We start from the raw sequence: 18,772 nt of genomic DNA, 5'->3' as shown, positions 1-18,772 counted from the left end.
CTGATTGGGTCTATAGCCTGTAGTCAGTCTGTAGCCTGATTGGGTCTATAGCCTGTAGTCAGTCTGTAGCCTGATTGGGTCTATAGGCTATAGTCAGTCTGTAGTCTGATTGGGTCTATAGCCTGTAGTCAGTCTGTAGTCTGTAGCCTGATTGGGTCTTTAGGCTGTAGTCAGTCTGTAGCCTGATTGGGTCTATAGGCTGTAGTCAGTCTGTAGCCTGATTAGGTCTATAGGCTGTAGTCAGTCTGTAGTCTGATTGGGTCTATAGGCTGTAGTCAGTCTGTAGTCTGATTGGGTCTATAGTCTGTAGTCTGATTGGGTCTATAGGCTGTAGTCAGTCTGTAGCCTGATTGGGTCTATAGGCTATAGTCAGTGTGTAGCCTGATTGGGTCTATAGGCTGTAGTCAGTCTGTAACCTGATAGGGTCTATAGCCTGTAGTCAGTCTGTAGCCTGATAGGGTCTATAGCCTGTAGTCAGTCTGTAGCCTGATTGGGTCTATAGCCTGTAGTCAGTCTGTAGCCTGATTGGGTCTATAGGCTATAGTCAGTCTGTAGTCTGATTGGGTCTATAGCCTGTAGTCAGTCTGTAGCCTGATTGGGTCTATAGCCTGTAGTCAGTCTGTAGCCTTGATGGGTCTATGGCCTGTAGTCAGTCTGTAGCCTGATTGGGTCTATAGCCTGTAGTCAGTCTGTAGCCTTGATGGGTCTATGGCCTGTAGTCAGTCTGTAGTCTGATTGGGTCTATAGCCTGTAGTCAGTCTGTAGCCTTGATGGGTCTATGGCCTGTAGTCAGTCTGTAGCCTGATTGGGTCTATAGCCTGTAGTCAGTCTGTAGCCTGATTGGGTCTATAGCCTGTAGTCAGTCTGTAGTCTGATAGGGTCTATATTCTGGGTAGCTCAGCCCTAGTCCTCATCTTGCCCTTGCTACCTCCTAGCTACCACTCTCCCGTCAGTTTGGTGCTTTGGTCCCGTTTGGGCGGGGCAGGGCGCGGCCCCCGCCGTAACGTTGCATAGCCTGAGGACATGTACCCGTGGCCCCCGCCCTGTCCACCCCTCTGCTGGTCCAGCAGCAGCTCTGGGGGAGGTGGGGGGAGGGCCATGTCGTCCATGGAGACGGGCTCCAGCCGGGAGGAGCCGTGCCGCGTGAGGGAGCCGTGACGCGTGATGGACTTCCTCTTCAAGGTCCGGTTCAGGTCCTCCAGGAAGTTGGGTTGGACCGAGGAGAGGGTACCGCCCCCCTTAGGTACCCCGGGGGAGGTGGGAGGCAGGGGACAGGCAAAGGGCGGGGGGGACAGGGGTAAGGGGTCTTGGACCGTGTTGCTCCGGGACAGCCTGTGCAGTGTCGGAGGCGGAGTCTTCTTCAGAGACTGGGTCTTCCATGATGATTGGCTGACGGGGTGGGAGATGGGCGTGGCCTGCGGTTGGGGGTTGACGACTGCGACCCTGGGGGCCCCCGGGTGGAGCTCAGAGAGGAGGGGGGGCGGTGGGAGCAGCTCAGAGTCGGGAGGAGGTGGGGGGAAGAAATCGAGCTCTGAAGGAGGAGAAGGGAAGTCTCCACTGGGCTGGCAGTGCTGCCCTGTCTGTAGACCCTGGAGGACTAGAGGGAGAGCTGACAGGTTCAGCTTGCCTGGTTTAGGAGGAGCAGGAGGCCCCAAGTCCTTAGCAGGAGATCCAGAGGAGGAGGCAGCAGAGGAGTTGCAGGAGCCGAGGCCAGGCTGGGCAAACTTACTGACCAGAGACTCCACCTTCTTAGGCTGCCTCTGGACCTGGGCCTCTTCCTGGTACTCCCCTGAGGAGTTAGACTTGATGGAGGAGGCGCGCTGGGGGGTGGGAGGAGGCCCCCTCTTCCCGAAGGAGCCGGTTGAGGTGGAGGAGGGAGACTTCTTAATAGGAGAGCCCATCTTGGCAGGGGAGAGAGGGGAGGAGCGGGGTGGGGACGGAGTGGGGAGGAGGGGGAAGTCCAGGCTGTCCTCAGGGGAGGAGGGGGAACTCTGGGGACTGGGGGATCTGACTCCCTGGCTGCCATCTTGGTTTGGTCTTGACGGCCGGGGGGGACTGGGGGGCAGGGGGCTCCGGGGAACTGGTTGACTATCTGTTTGACCAGGGAGGGGGTCGGGGAGATTGGGGCGGACAGGGGAGGGTCTTAGAGGAGAAGCTGTGCTGTTTGGGCATGGTGGGAGGCGGCTGATTGGGTGAATGGCCTGTCGAGAAGCTCTGCTGCTTTTTCATTGGACCAGAAGGGGGGTAGGGCGACACTGGGGACAAGGGGATCCCTGGACCAAAGGTCTTAGGAGCAGTCTGGGGCGGGAAAACACCAGAGAAGGTTCTGGGAGGTGCAGGGGGTGACATGGGGGGAGAGGGCAGGAGGAGGAGGGGACACAGGTTGGCCATCCAGGTCGGAGAAGTCGTAGTTCATATTGGGGAACTTTTGGGCCAGGAACTGCTGCAGCCCGGTGTTACTGAGTGGGGGCACTGGTGGTCCTCTTCTGGGGAGGAGGGGGGCAGGGTTTGGGCCTGGGGGAGGAGGGGGGATGAACTGAGGAACAGGGCTGGGTGGGCCAAGTCTCAGAGAGGCCATGGCAGAGCCTGGAGAAGGCATGGAGCAGGGGGAGGAGGAGGGGGGGGTTGTGGAGAGTGGGAGCCAATGGCATGGTGTTGTAGTTGGGTTTGACAGACTGGAGGGGAGGGGCTGGAGGGCCTTGCTGCTGCCCCATTGGCTGGACATTGTAATGATTGGCAGTCTGGTTGGCGCCACCCTGCAGGCGGGCAATGGTGCTGTACTTAACGAACAGGGTGGGGGCAGCCTGGTGAGGGGGTTGGGGAGAGGGGAGGAGGAGGAGGAGGGGGAGGGTCGGGGGGAGAGGGCGAGGATTCAGGGGAGACACTGGTGTAGCTAGTTCGGGATGGGGGGGCTGACTGGTGCATGGGGGGCAGCGTCAGAGGGTAGGGTCTGCTCACTGACTCCATCCTCAACTAGAAAGAGAGAGAGAACAAGAGAGAGAACGAGAGAGGGAGGGAGGGAAAGAGATAACGAGAGAGGGAAAACAGGAGAGAGAGAACGAGAGGAAGATTGAGAGAAGGAGAGAGGGAGCGAGAGAAAACAAGAGAACGAGAGAGAGAAATCTGAGTTAGATTATGATATAGAAGTGGTTACATTACTACTATTAAGATGGTAGAAAGCAAACATTGTTATTTTAAACTGCCAGACTGGGTAAAACACTGGAAGACATTAGTGTCCTATTTTGGTAGCACTGCATTGATGCATAACATTCAGCAGACCACAGCAGACCACCTGTACATTCAACATTCAACAGACCACATGTACATTCAACATTCAGCAGACCACCTGTACATTCAGCAGACCACAACAGACAACCTGTACATTCAACAGACCACATGTACATTCAGCAGACCACCTGTACATTCAACAGACCACAACAGACCACCTGTACATTCAACAGACCACAACAGACCACCTGTACATTCAACAGACCACATGTTCATTCAGCAGACCACCTGTACATTCAACAGACCACGTGTACATTCAACAGACCACCTGTACATTCAGCAGACCACAACAGACCACCTGTACATTCAGCAGACCACAGCAGACCACCTGTACATTCAGTAGACCACCTGTACATTCAACAGACCACCTGTACATTCAACAGACCACCTGTACATTCAGCAGACCACAACAGACCACCTGTACATTCAACAGACCACCTGTACATTCAGCAGACCACCTGTACATTCAGTAGACCACCTGTACATTCAGCAGACCACCTGTACATTCAACAGACCACCTGTACATTCAACAGACCACAACAGACCACCTGTACATTCAACAGACCACCTGTACATTCAACAGACCACAACAGACCACCTGTACATTCAGCAGACCACATGTACATTCAGCAGACCACCTGTACATTCAGCAGACCACCTGTACATTCAGCAGACCACCTGTACATTCAGCAGACCACCAACAGACCACCTGTACATTCAACAGACCACCTGTACATTCAACAGACCACAACAGACCACCTGTACATTCAACAGACCACCTGTACATTCAACAGACCACCTGTACATTCAGCAGACCACAACAGACCACATGTACATTCAACAGACCACCTGTACATTCAACAGACCACCTGTACATTCAACAGACCACCTGTACATTCAACAGACCACAACAGACCACCTGTACATTCAACAGACCACAACAGACCACCTGTACATTCAATAGACCACCTGTACATTCAACAGACCACAACAGAACTATTTTGGTAGCACTGCATTGATGCATAACATTCAACAGACCACCTGTACATTCAACAGACCACCTGTACACTCAACAGACCACAACATACCACCTGTACATTCAGCAGACCACAACAGACCACCTGTACATTCAACAGACCACAACAGACCACCTGTACATTCAGCAGACCACCTGTACATTCAACAGACCACCTGTACATTCAACAGACCACCTGTACATTCAACAGACCACAACAGACCACCTGTACATTCAGTACCACAACAGACCACCTGTACATTCAGCAGACCACCTGTACATTCAGCAGACCACCTGTACATTCAACAGACCACATTCAACAGACCACCTGTACATTCAACAGACCACCTGTACATTCAACAGACCACAACAGACCACCTGTACATTCAACAGACCACAACAGACCACCTGTACATTCAGCAGACCACAACAGACCACCTGTACATTCAGCAGACCACAACAGACCACCTGTACATTCAACAGACCACAACAGACCACAACAGACCACCTGTACATTCAGCAGACCACCTGTACATTCAACAGACCACCTGTACATTCAACAGACCACAACAGACCACCTGTACATTCAACAGACCACAACAGACCACCTGTACATTCAGCAGACCACAACAGACCACCTGTACTCCTGCACTCTGACCAAGAGACATATTTAGACTGTAGACGCATCAGTGTTCGGATGTGATACCCAGACAGGATACGGAAGCACACACAAGCCAGGGAGTAGTGAAAAACGCTAACACAATAATTAGGACACCAGTGCTGTATAGTAACACAGTAACACACTAGTGCTGTATAGTAACACAGTAACACACCAGTGCTGTATAGTAACACAGTAACACACCAGTGCTGTATAGTAACACAGTAACACAGTAACACACCAGTGCTGTATAGTAACACAGTAACACAGTAACACACCAGTGCTGTATAGTAACACAGTAACACACCAGTGCTGCATAGTAACACAGTAACACAGTAACACACCAGTGCTGTATAGTAACACAGTAACACACCAGTGCTGTATAGTAACACAGTAACACACCAGTGCTGTATAGTAACACAGTAACACACCAGTGCTGTAGAGTAACACAGTAACACACCAGTGCTGTATAGTAACACAGTAACACACCAGTGCTGTATAGTAACACAGTAACACACTAGTGCTGTATAGTAACACAGTAACACACCAGTGCTGTATAGTAACACAGTAACACACCAGTGCTGCATAGTAACACAGTAACACAGTAACACACCAGTGCTGTATAGTAACACAGTAACACACCAGTGCTGTATAGTAACACAGTAACACACCAGTGCTGTATAGTAACACAGTAACACACTAGTGCTGTATAGTAACACAGTAACACACCAGTGCTGTATAGTAACACAGTAACACAGTAACACACCAGTGCTGTATAGTAACACAGTAACACAGTAACACACCAGTGCTGTATAGTAACACAGTAACACACCAGTGCTGCATAGTAACACAGTAACACAGTAACACACCAGTGCTGTATAGTAACACAGTAACACACCAGTGCTGTAGAGTAACACAGTAACACACCAGTGCTGTATAGTAACACAGTAACACAGTAACACACCAGTGCTGTAGAGTAACACAGTAACACACCAGTGCTGTATAGTAACACAGTAACACACCAGTGCTGTATAGTAACACAGTAACACACCAGTGCTGCATAGTAACACAGTAACACACCAGTGCTGTAGAGTAACACAGTAACACACCAGTGCTGTAGAGTAACACAGTAACACACCAGTGCTGCATAGTAACACAGTAACACACCAGTGCTGTATAGTAACACAGTAACACACCAGTGCTGTAGAGTAACACAGTAACACACCAGTGCTGTAGAGTAACACAGTAACACACCAGTGCTGTATAGTAACACAGTAACACACCAGTGCTGTATAGTAACACAGTAACACACCAGTGCTGTATAGTAACACAGTAACACACCAGTGCTGTATAGTAACACAGTAACACAGTAACAAACCAGTGCTGTATAGTAACACAGTAACACACCAGTGCTGTATAGTAACACAGTAACACACCAGTGCTGTATAGTAACACAGTAACACACCAGTGCTGCATAGTAACACAGTAACACACCAGTGCTGTATAGTAACACAGTAACACACCAGTGCTGTATAGTAACACAGTAACACACCAGTGCTGTATAGTAACACAGTAACACACCAGTGCTGTATAGTAACACAGTAACACACCAGTGCTGCATAGTAACACAGTAACACAGTAACACACCAGTGCTGTAGAGTAACACAGTAACACAGTAACACACCAGTGCTGCATAGTAACACAGTAACACAGTAACACACCAGGGCTGTAGAGTAACACAGTAACACACCAGTGCTGTATAGTAACACAGTAACACACCAGTGCTGCATAGTAACACAGTAACACACCAGTGCTGTAGAGTAACACAGTAACACACCAGTGCTGCATAGTAACACAGTAACACAGTAACACACCAGGGCTGTAGAGTAACACAGTAACACACCAGTGCTGTATAGTAACACAGTAACACACCAGTGCTGCATAGTAACACAGTAACACAGTAACACACCAGTGCTGTAGAGTAACACAGTAACACAGTAACACACCAGTGCTGCATAGTAACACAGTAACACACCATGTTCATTCAGCAGACCACCTGTACATTCAACAGACCACCTGTACATTCAACAGACCACCTGTACATTCAGCAGACCACAACAGACCACCTGTACATTCAGCAGACCACAGCAGACCACCTGTACATTCAGTAGACCACCTGTACATTCAACAGACCACCTGTACATTCAACAGACCACCTGTACATTCAGCAGACCACAACAGACCACCTGTACATTCAACAGACCACCTGTACATTCAGCAGACCACCTGTACATTCAGTAGACCACCTGTACATTCAGCAGACCACCTGTACATTCAACAGACCACCTGTACATTCAACAGACCACAACAGACCACCTGTACATTCAACAGACCACCTGTACATTCAACAGACCACAACAGACCACCTGTACATTCAACAGACCACAACAGACCACCTGTACATTCAGCAGACCACATGTACATTCAGCAGACCACCTGTACATTCAGCAGACCACCTGTACATTCAGCAGACCACCTGTACATTCAGCAGACCACCTGTACATTCAGCAGACCACCTGTACATTCAACAGACCACAACAGACCACCTGTACATTCAACAGACCACCTGTACATTCAACAGACCACCTGTACATTCAGCAGACCACAACAGACCACATGTACATTCAACAGACCACCTGTACATTCAACAGACCACCTGTACATTCAACAGACCACCTGTACATTCAGCAGACCACAACAGACCACCTGTACATTCAATAGACCACCTGTACATTCAACAGACCACAACAGACCACCTGTACATTCAATAGACCACCTGTACATTCAACAGACCACAACAGAACTATTTTGGTAGCACTGCATTGATGCATAACATTCAACAGACCACCTGTACATTCAACAGACCACCTGTACACTCAACAGACCACAACATACCACCTGTACATTCAGCAGACCACAACAGACCACCTGTACATTCAACAGACCACAACAGACCACCTGTACATTCAGCAGACCACAACAGACCACCTGTACATTCAACAGACCACCTGTACATTCAACAGACCACAACAGACCACCTGTACATTCAACAGACCACAACAGACCACCTGTACATTCAGCAGACCACAACAGACCACCTGTACATTCAACAGACCACAACAGACCACCTGTACATTCAGCAGACCACCTGTACATTCAACAGACCACCTGTACATTCAACAGACCACCTGTACATTCAGTAGACCACCTGTACATTCAGCAGACCACCTGTACATTCAACAGACCACCTGTACATTCAACAGACCACCTGTACATTCAACAGACCACAACAGACCACCTGTACATTCAACAGACCACAACAGACCACCTGTACATTCAACAGACCACAACAGACCACCTGTACATTCAACAGACCACAACAGACCACAACAGACCACCTGTACATTCAGCAGACCACCTGTACATTCAACAGACCACAACATACCACCTGTACATTCAACAGACCACAACAGACCACCTGTACATTCAGCAGACCACAACAGACCATAGTAACACAGTAACACAGTAACACACCAGTGCTGTATAGTAACACAGTAACACACCAGTGCTGCATAGTAACACAGTAACACAGTAACACACCAGTGCTGTATAGTAACACAGTAACACACCAGTGCTGTAGAGTAACACAGTAACACACCAGTGCTGTATAGTAACACAGTAACACAGTAACACACCAGTGCTGTAGAGTAACACAGTAACACACCAGTGCTGTATAGTAACACAGTAACACACCAGTGCTGTATAGTAACACAGTAACACACCAGTGCTGCATAGTAACACAGTAACACACCAGTGCTGTAGAGTAACACAGTAACACACCAGTGCTGTAGAGTAACACAGTAACACACCAGTGCTGCATAGTAACACAGTAACACACCAGTGCTGTATAGTAACACAGTAACACACCAGTGCTGTAGAGTAACACAGTAACACACCAGTGCTGTAGAGTAACACAGTAACACACCAGTGCTGTATAGTAACACAGTAACACACCAGTGCTGTATAGTAACACAGTAACACACCAGTGCTGTATAGTAACACAGTAACACACCAGTGCTGTATAGTAACACAGTAACACAGTAACAAACCAGTGCTGTATAGTAACACAGTAACACACCAGTGCTGTATAGTAACACAGTAACACACCAGTGCTGTATAGTAACACAGTAACACACCAGTGCTGCATAGTAACACAGTAACACACCAGTGCTGTATAGTAACACAGTAACACACCAGTGCTGTATAGTAACACAGTAACACACCAGTGCTGTATAGTAACACAGTAACACACCAGTGCTGTATAGTAACACAGTAACACACCAGTGCTGCATAGTAACACAGTAACACACCAGTGCTGTAGAGTAACACAGTAACACAGTAACACACCAGTGCTGCATAGTAACACAGTAACACAGTAACACACCAGGGCTGTAGAGTAACACAGTAACACACCAGTGCTGTATAGTAACACAGTAACACACCAGTGCTGCATAGTAACACAGTAACACACCAGTGCTGTAGAGTAACACAGTAACACACCAGTGCTGCATAGTAACACAGTAACACAGTAACACACCAGGGCTGTAGAGTAACACAGTAACACACCAGTGCTGTATAGTAACACAGTAACACACCAGTGCTGCATAGTAACACAGTAACACAGTAACACACCAGTGCTGTAGAGTAACACAGTAACACACCAGTGCTGCATAGTAACACAGTAACACACCAGGGCTGTAGAGTAACACAGTAACACACCAGTGCTGTATAGTAACACAGTAACACACCAGTGCTGCATAGTAACACAGTAACACACCAGTGCTGCATAGTAACACAGTAACACACCAGGGCTGTGTAGTAACACAGTAACACACCAGTGCTGTATAGTAACACAGTAACACAGTAACAAACCAGTGCTGTATAGTAACACAGTAACACAGTAACACACCAGTGCTGTATAGTAACACAGTAACACACCAGTGCTGTATAGTAACACAGTAACACACCAGTGCTGCATAGTAACACAGTAACACACCAGTGCTGTATAGTAACACAGTAACACACCAGTGCTGTATAGTAACACAGTAACACACCAGTGCTGTATAGTAACACAGTAACACACCAGTGCTGCATAGTAACACAGTAACACAGTAACACACCAGTGCTGTAGAGTAACACAGTAACACACCAGTGCTGCATAGTAACACAGTAACACACCAGGGCTGTAGAGTAACACAGTAACACACCAGTGCTGTATAGTAACACAGTAACACACCAGTGCTGCATAGTAACACAGTAACACACCAGTGCTGTAGAGTAACACAGTAACACAGTAACACACCAGTGCTGCATAGTAACACAGTAACACACCAGGGCTGTAGAGTAACACAGTAACACACCAGTGCTGTATAGTAACACAGTAACACACCAGTGCTGCATAGTAACACAGTAACACAGTAACACACCAGTGCTGTAGAGTAACACAGTAACACAGTAACACACCAGTGCTGCATAGTAACACAGTAACACACCAGGGCTGTAGAGTAACACAGTAACACACCAGTGCTGTATAGTAACACAGTAACACACCAGTGCTGCATAGTAACACAGTAACACAGTAACACACCAGTGCTGCATAGTAACACAGTAACACACCAGTGCTGCATAGTAACACAGTAACACACCAGGGCTGTGTGGTCAGAAACAGACCGTCACGAGTCTCACAGCCTCAGTTAGCAAACATCATTAAACCACACATTAAACCACTTGCTACCAAGGGTGACCCAGTTCTGTTAGTGTTCTGAAGAAACGTGCGGATTACAGAAGTCTAATGTTAAAACGAGAGTAAACCCCCCCCAACCTCAAACCTCCGTCCCTCCAATGCACAGGGGCACCGTATGAAACTTGACTGACTTGACCTTCCTCTCCTGGGGAGAGACAACAGACACAGTCAGTCACCCCTGGAACGGACCATGAAATGACAGTGTCCACGTTGGACACCGCAACACTGATGTTCCGACTACATTCTAGGGTCAACCCGGAGGAATACGGAGGCAGGTCAATAGAGACAGGTGAGGAATACTGAGGCAGGTCAATAGAGACAGGTGAGGAATACTGAGGCAGGTCAATAGAGACAGGTGAGGAATACTGAGGCAGGTCAATAGAGACAGGTGAGGAATACTGAGGCAGGTCAATAGAGACAGGTGAGGAATACTGAGTCAGGTCAATAGAGACAGGTGACAGGTGAGGAATACTGAGGCAGGTCAATAGAGACAGGTGACAGGTGAGGAATACTGAGGCAGGTCAATAGAGACAGGTGAGGAATACTGAGGCAGGTCAATAGAGACAGGTGAGGAATACTGAGTCAGGTCAATAGAGACAGGTGAGGAATACTGAGGCAGGTCAATAGAGACAGGTGAGGAATACTGAGGCAGGTCAATAGAGACAGGTGAGGAATACTGAGGCAGGTCAATAGAGACAGGTGAGGAATACTGAGGCAGGTCAATAGAGACAGGTGAGGAATACTGAGGCAGGTCAATAGAGACAGGTGAGGAATACTGAGGCAGGTCAATAGAGACAGGTGAGGAATACTGAGGCAGGTCAATAGAGACAGGTGAGGAATACTGAGGCAGGTCAATAGAGACAGGTGAGGAATACTGAGGCAGGTCAATAGAGACAGGTGAGGAATACTGAGTCAGGTCAATAGAGACAGGTGAGGAATACTGAGGCAGGTCAATAGAGACAGGTGAGGAATACTGAGGCAGGTCAATAGAGACAGGTGAGGAATACTGAGGCAGGTCAATAGAGACAGGTGAGGAATACTGAGGCAGGTCAATAGAGACAGGTGAGGAATACTGAGGCAGGTCAATAGAGACAGGTGAGGAATACTGAGGCAGGTCAATAGAGACAGGTGAGGAATACTGAGGCAGGTCAATAGAGACAGGTGAGGAATACTGAGGCAGGTAAATAGAGACAGGTGAGGAATACTGAGTCAGGTCAATAGAGACAGGTGACAGGTGAGGAATACTGAGGCAGGTCAATAGAGACAGGTGACAGGTGAGGAATACTGAGGCAGGTCAATAGAGACAGGTGAGGAATACTGAGGCAGGTCAATAGAGACAGGTGAGGAATACTGAGTCAGGTCAATAGAGACAGGTGAGGAATACTGAGTCAGGTCAATAGAGACAGGTGAGGAATACTGAGGCAGGTCAATAGAGACAGGTGAGGAATACTGAGGCAGGTCAATAGAGACAGGTGAGGAATACTGAGGCAGGTCAATAGAGACAGGTGAGGAATACTGAGGCAGGTCAATAGAGACAGGTGAGGAATACTGAGGCAGGTCAATAGAGACAGGTGAGGAATACTGAGGCAGGTCAATAGAGACAGGTGAGGAATACTGAGGCAGGTCAATAGAGACAGGTGAGGAATACTGAGGCAGGTCAATAGAGACAGGTGAGGAATACTGAGGCAGGTCAATAGAGACAGGTGAGGAATACTGAGGCAGGTAAATAGAGACAGGTGAGGAATACTGAGTCAGGTCAATAGAGACAGGTGACAGGTGAGGAATACTGAGGCAGGTCAATAGAGACAGGTGACAGGTGAGGAATACTGAGGCAGGTCAATAGAGACAGGTGAGGAATACTGAGGCAGGTCAATAGAGACAGGTGAGGAATACTGAGTCAGGTCAATAGAGACAGGTGAGGAATACTGAGTCAGGTCAATAGAGACAGGTGAGGAATACTGAGGCAGGTCAATAGAGACAGGTGAGGAATACTGAGGCAGGTCAATAGAGACAGGTGAGGAATACTGAGGCAGGTCAATAGAGACAGGTGAGGAATACTGAGGCAGGTCAATAGAGACAGGTGAGGAATACTGAGGCAGGTCAATAGAGACAGGTGAGGAATACTGAGGCAGGTCAATAGAGACAGGTGAGGAATACTGAGGCAGGTCAATAGAGACAGGTGAGGAATACTGAGGCAGGTCAATAGAGACAGGTGAGGAATACTGAGGCAGGTCAATAGAGACAGGTGAGGAATACTGAGGCAGGTCAATAGAGACAGGTGAGGAATACTGAGGCAGGTCAATAGAGACAGGTGAGGAATACTGAGGCAGGTCAATAGAGACAGGTGAGGAATACTGAGGCAGGTCAATAGAGACAGGTGAGGAATACTGAGGCAGGTCAATAGAGACAGGTGAGGAATACTGAGGCAGGTCAATAGAGACAGGTGAGGAATACTGAGGCAGGTCAATAGAGACAGGTGAGGAATACTGAGGCAGGTCAATAGAGACAGGTGAGGAATACTGAGGCAGGTCAATAGAGACAGGTGAGGAATACTGAGGCAGGTCAATAGAGACAGGTGAGGAATACTGAGGCAGGTTAATAGAGACAGGTGACAGGGTAAGGTGAGGGTGTCAGTACAGGCGGTACCTCATCCTGGGTGCCTCTCTTCCAGGCCTCGGAGAAGATGGAGCTGACCTGGCTCTGAGAGCGGCTGTGGCCTGACAGGTTGTTCTCTGACACAGCAACACCACTATCACTACTGCAGTGGGTCGACTGGGACTCTGTAGGGAGAGAGAGGAGGGAGGGAGAAAGAGAGAGAAAGAGTTTGAAGAGGGGGGAGGGAGCGAGATGAGAGCGAGGAGAAAGAAAGTGAGAGGGTTATTATTATTTATTCTTTAAATATTTTTTCCCCCAATTTCATGATTACAATCTAGTCACATCGCTGCAACTCCCCAACGGGCTGGGGAGAGGCGAAGGTCGAGTCACGAGTCCTCTGAAACATGACCTGCTAAAGCCGCACCACTGTGTCAGAGGAAACACCATTCAACTGACCGACAAGGTCAGCCTGCAGGCACCTGGGACCGCCACAAGGCGTCGCTAGAGCACCCCGCGGCCGGTAATGACACAGCCTGGGATTGAACCTGCAGTGCCTTAGGCCGCTGCGCCACTCGGGAGGCCCCGCAACTACAAATCTTATAAATACTATACTGTGGCTAAGAACGTGGGTAACTGCTGCAGCGTTGGGGACTAATCCATTTCAAATCTGTCATTACAGGAAGTAAACTGAAATTCCTGGAATTGTACTTCCTGAAATGACTGAATTGAAATAAAAATAGACCCCTGCTATGCTGTAGCTAAGTGTGTGTTGTGTTGTAGGTGTGTGTCTGTCCACCACCACTCACCAGGCAGGCTGGAGGAGCTGGATCCAGACTTGATAGAGGAGCTAGAGAGAGAAGACCAGTCGTAGGCTGCCTCAGTCCTCTTCATAGCCTCCTGGTAGTTCACATACAGGGTCTTCCCATACTGGAGACACAGAGATCAACAGACATCAGAGGTGTATTCATTAGTCAGTCAACAGACATCAGGGTGTATTCATTAGTCAGTCAACAGACATCAGGGTGTATTCATTAGTCAGTCAACAGACATCAGGGTGTATTCATTAGTCAGTCAACAGACATCAGAGGTGTATTCATTAGTCAGTCAACAGACATCAGGGTGTATTCATTAGTCAGTCAACAGACATCAGAGGTGTATTCATTAGTCAGTCAACAGACATCAGGGTGTATTCATTAGTCAGTCAACAGACATCAGGGTGTATTCATTAGTCAGTCAACAGACATCAGGGTGTATTCATTAGTCAGTCAACAGACATCAGAGGTGTATTCATTAGTCAGTCAACAGACATCAGGTTGTATTCATTAGTCAGTCAACAGACATCAGGGTGTATTCATTAGTCAGTCAACAGACATCAGGGTGTATTCATTAGTCAGTCAACAGACATCAGAGGTGTATTCATTAGTCAGTCAACAGACATCAGTCAACAGACATCAGGGTGTATTCATTAGTCAGTCAACAGACATCAGGGTGTATTCATTAGTCAGTCAACAGACATCAGGGTGTATTCATTAGTCAGTCAACAGACATCATAGGTGTATTCATTAGTCAGTCAACAGACATCAGGTTGTATTCATTAGTCAGTCAACAGACATCAGGGTGTATTCATTAGTCAGTCAACAGACATCAGGGTGTATTCATTAGTCAGTCAACAGACATCAGGGTGTATTCATTAGTCAGTCAACAGACAGGGTGTATTCATTAGTCAGTCAACAGACATCAGGGTGTATTCATTAGTCAGTCAACAGACATCAGGGTGTATTCATTAGTCAGTCAACAGACATCAGGTTGTATTCATTAGTCAGTCAACAGACAGGGTGTATTCATTAGTCAGTCAACAGACATCAGAGGTGTATTCATTAGTCAGTCAACAGACAGGGTGTATTCATTAGTCAGTCAACAGACATCAGAGGTGTATTCATTAGTCAGTCAACAGACATCAGGGTGTATTCATTAGTCAGTCAACAGACATCAGGGTGTATTCATTAGTCAGTCAACAGACATCAGGGTGTATTCATTAGTCAGTCAACAGACATCAGGGTGTATTCATTAGTCAGTCAACAGACATCAGGGTGTATTCATTAGTCAGTCAACAGACATCAGGTTGTATTCATTAGTCAGTCAACAGACAGGTTGTGTATTCATTAGTCAGTCAACAGACATCAGAGGTGTATTCATTAGTCAGTCAACAGACATCAGGGTGTATTCATTAGTCAGTCAACAGACATCAGGGTGTATTCATTAGTCAGTCAACAGACATCAGGGTGTATTCATTAGTCAGTCAACAGACATCAGGGTGTATTCATTAGTCAGTCAAGAGACAGGTTGTATTCATTAGTCAGTCAACAGACATCAGGTTGTATTCATTAGTCAGTCAACAGACATCAGGGTGTATTCATTAGTCAGTCAACAGACATCAGGGTGTATTCATTAGTCAGTCAACAGACATCAGGGTGTATTCATTAGTCAGTCAACAGACAGGGTGTATTCATTAGTCAGTCAACAGACATCAGAGGTGTATTCATTAGTCAGTCAACAGACATCAGGTTGTATTCATTAGTCAGTCAACAGACATCAGGGTGTATTCATTAGTCAGTCAACAGACATCAGGGTGTATTCATTAGTCAGTCAACAGACATCAGGGTGTATTCATTAGTCAGTCAACAGACAGGTTGTATTCATTAGTCAGTCAACAGACAGGGTGTATTCATTAGTCAGTCAACAGACATCAGGGTGTATTCATTAGTCAGTCAACAGACATCAGGTTGTATTCATTAGTCAGTCAACAGACATCAGGGTGTATTCATTAGTCAGTCAACAGACATCAGGGTGTATTCATTAGTCAGTCAACAGACATCAGGGTGTATTCATTAGTCAGTCAACAGACAGGGTGTATTCATTAGTCAGTCAACAGACATCAGGGTGTATTCATTAGTCAGTCAACAGACATCAGAGGTGTATTCATTAGTCAGTCAACAGACATCAGGGTGTATTCATTAGTCAGTCAACAGACAGAGGTGCATTCATTTGTCGGTTTACAACGTAACAAAATGGTTTGCATCGGAAACTGTTTACACCAAGCGCAAAACGGTCTGCAAAAAAACCTCCCTGGTTTGCTCCGTTTGGTTGATAGTGAATACAGCCCAGCTTTCTCAAATGTTCCCACAGCTTTCAGTCACAGCCAAATACATCAAGTTTGGCCATTGAGGTATTCTGTCCAAGATGTTCTGTGAGTACCCAGACTATGGCTCTGCTTTCCTCGACTCTCTCTCTCTCTCTCTCTCTCTCGTTACGTTGTTGCCGAGGAAACGTAACGTTACCTTGGCGATGCGTATCCCATTGATCCACTGGTGTAGGGTTCTGACGTCATCACAACACAGGTACTTGATGTACTGGGATTTCTTCTGGATCTGAGGATGCTGAACAGACAGACAGTAGGACATGTTAATGATGAAGGACAGCATAGATACAGAACATCACAACGATAAACATGTTTTGGATTTGTGTCTTTAATCTCTCACGGGACAGATTCTGCTGACCAAATTATACAAGGTTTTAGTTCTGGGTTAACTGAGATCTGGGCACGGTTTCTCGATAGCGATGGAACTTATGCTTACGAGTTTTTTTTTACGATGGCACATTTCCTACAACGGACAAAAGGTGTAACATGCGTTTCCCCAAACAACACGCAGAGGGAATGGTCGCTAGGTGCGTTGTTGGAGAATGTGGCGATGCAGATCCCACCGAAAGAAAGGGAGCTCTGCTCTTGGATCGGAGCTCCATTAAAATATTTTGTTAACATTATAATTATTTCACAACACTGACGACGGATCGGCTCCTAGAGAGATATTACCACAGACTGCTGCAAATGTTGAGGCGGCTTATTCATACTCAACCACCGACTGCTGCAAATGTTGAGGCGGCTTGTTCATACTCAACCACCGACTGCTGCAAATGTTGAGGCGGCTTGTTCATACTCAACCACCGACTGCTGCAAATGTTGAGGCGGCTTATTCATACTCAACCACCGACTGCTGCAAATGTTGAGGCGGCTTATTCATACTCAACCACCGACTGCTGCAAATGTTGAGGCGGCTTATTCATACTCAATAAACAATTCACAGATTCAGAACATCATGAAATATGTTGAGACAAATTACAGGCAGTAGTCTACAAGCCGCCCTGCATACCGCCCTGCATACCGCCCTGCATACCCCGCCCTGCATACAACGCCCTGCATACCGCCCTGCATACCGCCCTGCATACCGCCCTGCATACCGCCCTGCATACCACTGCTGGCTTGTTTCAGAAACTAAGCAGGGTTGGTCCTGGTCAGTTCCTGGATGGGAGACCAGATGTTGCTGGAAGTGGTGTTGGAGGGCCAGTAGGAGGCACTCTTTCCTCTGGTCTAAAGAAATATATCCCAGTGCAGTGATTGGGGACATTGCCCTGTGTAGGGTGCCGTCTTTTGGATGGGATGATCTAAACGGGTGTTCTGACTCTCTGTGGTCACTAAAGATCCCATGGCACTTATCGTAAGAGTAGAGGTGTTAACCCCGGTGTCCTGACTCTCTGTGGTCACTAAAGATCCCATGGCACTTATCGTAAGAGTAGAGGTGTTAACCCCGGTGTCCTGACTCTCTGTGGTCACTAAAGATCCCATGGCACTTATCGTAAGAGTAGAGGTGTTAACCCCGGTGTCCTGACTCTCTGTGGTCACTAAAGATCCCATGGCACTTATCGTAAGAGTAGAGGTGTTAACCCCGGTGTCCTGACTCTCTGTGGTTGCTGAAAGAACCCATGGCACTTATCGTAAGAGTAGAGGTGTTAACCCCGGTGTCCTGACTCTCTGTGGTCACTAAAGATCCCATGGCACTTATCGTAAGAGTAGGGGTGTTAACCCCGGTGTCCTGACTCTCTGTGGTCACTAAAGATCCCATGGCTCTTATCGTAAGAGTAGGGGTGTGAACCCCGGGGTCCTGACTCTCTGTGGTCACTAAAGATCCCATGGCACTTATCGTAAGAGTAGGGGTGTTAACCCCGGTGTCCTGACTCTCTGTGGTTGCTGAAAGAACCCATGGCACTTATCGTAAGAGTAGAGGTGTTAACCCCGGTGTCCTGACTCTCTGTGGTTGCTGAAAGAACCCATGGCACTTATCGTAAGAGTAGAGGTGTTAACCCCGGTGTCCTGACTCTCTGAGGTCACTAAAGATCCCATGGCACTTATCGTAAGAGTAGGGGTGTTAACCCCGGTGTCCTGACTCTCTGGACCGACATGGCCCGCTGCCAAGGACTGTGGGCTCTCTTTCTCTGTGACGTGAGTAGGACAGTTACG

General features: G+C 47.7%; 1 pseudogene; it reads right to left on the bottom strand.

Moving 5' to 3' along the window:
* Positions 1–301: 301 nt before the first annotated feature.
* Positions 302–18,772, bottom strand: part of LOC115116560 (ras-associated and pleckstrin homology domains-containing protein 1-like) — a 216,643-nt pseudogene continuing 198,172 nt past the window's right edge.

Source organism: Oncorhynchus nerka, linkage group LG3 (assembly GCF_034236695.1).
Source record: "Oncorhynchus nerka isolate Pitt River linkage group LG3, Oner_Uvic_2.0, whole genome shotgun sequence".
NCBI lineage: Eukaryota > Metazoa > Chordata > Actinopteri > Salmoniformes > Salmonidae > Oncorhynchus > Oncorhynchus nerka.
This window is presented reverse-complemented; position numbering and strand designations above follow the sequence as displayed.